Genomic DNA, 3,645 nt, shown 5'->3' with positions numbered 1-3,645 from the left:
AATTATAAAATTATCTTAAATAAAAGAATTATAAATAATAATTGTACATAATACTTATCTTTATTATGAACATATGAACATTTAAAAGATGGTTGGCTATTCTAATAAAGATTTTATGATTATTATCATATTAAGATATTTCATTTTGATTATTGGATGATAAATTATAGGACTTAACTTTTATATGTTATAAAAATATTATTTTTATTTAAAGTGTGACTAAACATATAAATTACACTTTTTAAACAAAAATCATCATAAAAAAATTTTTCGACATTTTTATTAGAATAGTTACTTAAAAAATTTATAATGGTATATGTTCTTCGTTCTCATAATTCTTATACTATTTAATATTATAATAGTATATAGTCTTCATTCACATAATAGTATCTGTTATTATGTTAATAAGAAAATTATATGGTACAGATCTAAATCTGTACAGATTTAAAGATTTGCTTACTTAAACCACACTTTCTAAAGCCACACTTTTCACTTAAAACCGTAGCTCTTCACAAAGAAAAGCGTCACCTAATGGAAAAAAGTAAATTAGAAGATTTAAGAGAAGAAATAATTAAGTTATCAAAATTAATAGATCAAAAATTAATGATTTTAACTAATGTTAACTGTAACGACACCGAATTCTTAAAATCAATACAAAATGATTTTTCTCAAAATCTTTATTTTACTATAAGTTTTATTGAAGGACTTCAAAAACCTGAAAAAACTTATTTTTCACACGGAATTGCTAAAAAATGCTACCATGGAAATGATTCCCCACATCTTTATCATACTTTTAACCCACAATTAAAGTCTATAGTAGATATGCTTGAAGAAATACTAGTATCCATAAAATTTCAAAGAAATAAGAAAAAAGAGAATCCTAATATAAACGAAATCAAACAGAGATTAATTGACATAAATAGAAAACCAAATAATAGAAGAATTAGCAACAAAAGCTTATGATAAGATATTATATATAATGATGATTCTATATAAAGAATTTTTTGGAAAAAATATTATAGATCATAGACAAGAAGTTTATAATAAATAATATCAAGAAACAAAAAACCATTTAGCTAATATTCAGATATATGATCTATGTAATGTGGAGTCTTATATATGTGAATATAGAATACATTATTACAAATTAAAAGAAGAAGATAAAAATCATTATCTTAGTATGTATATAACAAAACTTCCATATCCTGCTAATGAATTTATAATGGGAAGATTTATAAGAGAAATAAATAGAGGAACAATTGAAAATAACTTTGGTGGAGCAACCTCTGCAATAAGAGAGGAAATAAAAGAACGTTGTATGCAAGAAGCAACTCAAAAAAGATTTGCAAACATAATTAGAATTTGCTGTCAAGATAATGAAGAGATACCTCAAAAATATGGTCTTAATAAAAATTTTCAAAGAAAAAGAAAATATCAATTTAGAAAAAGAAAATACTATCCAAACTGGAGAAAAAAGAGATATTTTAGAAAGGAAAATAATAATAAAAACAAGAGACAAAGAAATAACTATTGCCTGAATAAAAAAGAAAATTGTAAATGTTGGTATTGCCAAGAAGAAGGACACTATGCAAATGAATGTCCGAAACAGAAGGATAAAAAGGATCTTACTAAACAAATAGAAATTGCTAAGTCTTGTTTCATGGAACCTTTAGAAGAATCTGATGATAACTTAGACTATATTTTTGAATATGTCTCGGAAACAGACTCAGAGACTGAGTAATAATGCTACATTTATTACCATAAAAATAACAGAAAAGTTTATAAATACCTTCATAGATTCTGAAGTAACACAATGCTTTGCTAGTTCAAATATAAAACTTGATTGGAAAAAATTAAAGAAACCATTAAGAGTTAGAATAGCTGACAAATCAATACATAAAATTAACCAAAAAGCAGAGATGGTTGAAATTTTTATTCAAAATCATAGGAAATAATTTTTTAAAGCTATATCATCCATTCATTCAAGAATTAACATATATAGTTTTAAAAACTCCACACGATTCTTCAATAAATCAAAAATCAAAACGTATAAAAATACCGACTACTACTATAGATAAGATCTTAAAATTTAAAATATTTTCTATATTAGAGACATGTTATTTAAATTTATACTTTTAGATAAATATCCCAAAAAATAATCTTGGAATAAAGATAGAAGAACTTTTGGATGAAATTTGTGCTGAAAATCCTTTAGATATTAAAAATACAAATAACGAATTAGTAAGTATTAAATTAAAAGATCCTACAAAAGAGATAAATGTTCCAAATAAAATTCCTTATTCCGCAAAAGATAGAGAAGAGTTTTCACTAGAATGTAGAGATCTTTTGGAAAAAGGAATTACAAGATTAAGTAAAAGTCCTCATGCGGCTCCAGCCTTTTATGTCGAAAACAATAATGAAATTAAAAGGGGAAAACGAAGAATGGTTATTAACTATAAGAAGATAAATGAAGCAACTATTGGTGATGCTCATAAACTTCCAAGAAAAGATTCTATTTTAGAAAAAATCAAAGGAGCAACTTGGTTTTCATCTCTTGATGCAAAATCAGGATATTGGCAACTTCGTTTAGACGAAGAAACAAAGAAATTAACTGCTTTTACTTGCCCAACAAAAGAATCAACAAGTGTGTTGCTCTATGAATGGAATGTATTACCATTCGGATTAAAACAAGCCCCAGGTATTTATCAAAGATTTATGGAAGAAAATCTAAAAGAGTTAAATGAATTTGTTTTAGTGTACATTGATGATATACTAATTTTTACAAAACATGATAGAGAAGATCATCTTCAAAAATTATTAATAGTTTTAGAAAGATGTAAAGAAAAATGATTAGTTCTTAGCAAAAAGAAAGCAAGAATAGCAAAACAAGAAATGGAGTTTCTTGGATTAATTCTATCCACTCAGGGAAAGCTAAAACTTCAGCCAAATGTCCTAGAAAAGGTAAATTTATTTTCTAATAAAATAGAAGATAGAAAATAATTACAAAGATTTTTAGGGTGTATAAATTATATTTCTGATCAAGGATTTTTAAAAAATATAATAGAATACACTAAAAGCCTATTTCCAAAAATAAGTACTAAAAAAGAATGGAAATGGGATGAAAAAGATAGTATGCAAATTCAAAAGATTAAAGAATTATGTGAAAAACTTCCAGAACTTTATATTCCAGAAGAAAATGACTACTTAATAGTAGAAACAGATGCTTCAGACATAACCTGGTCAGGATGTCTAAAAGCTAAGAAAGCTATAAAAAGTTTGGAACAAGAAAAAGAATCACTAGATTCTAAAGATTCCCCAAAGGGATTACTTTGCAGGTATATTTCAGGGACTTTTACTCCAACAGAACAGAGATATACCACTCACGAAAAGGAAACTCTAGCAGCAATTAAATCTCTTAAGAAATGGAAAATTGATTTACTACCCAGAGAATTTACATTAAGGACAGATTCAAGTTACCTAACAGGTTTCATACGATATAATTTAAAAGTTGATTATAACCATGGACGATTGGTAAGATGGCAATTATTTTTGTTACAATATCCAATAAAAATTGAATATATTAAGGGTGACAAAAATGTTATTGCAGATACATTAACAAGAGAATGGAGTTCGTCTACAACACAT

This window comes from Arachis ipaensis, chromosome B03 (genome assembly GCF_000816755.2).
Source record: "Arachis ipaensis cultivar K30076 chromosome B03, Araip1.1, whole genome shotgun sequence".
In the NCBI taxonomy this organism is placed as follows: domain Eukaryota; kingdom Viridiplantae; phylum Streptophyta; class Magnoliopsida; order Fabales; family Fabaceae; genus Arachis; species Arachis ipaensis.
The sequence above is the reverse complement of the archived record's forward strand: the minus strand, read 5'-3'. Positions refer to the sequence as shown.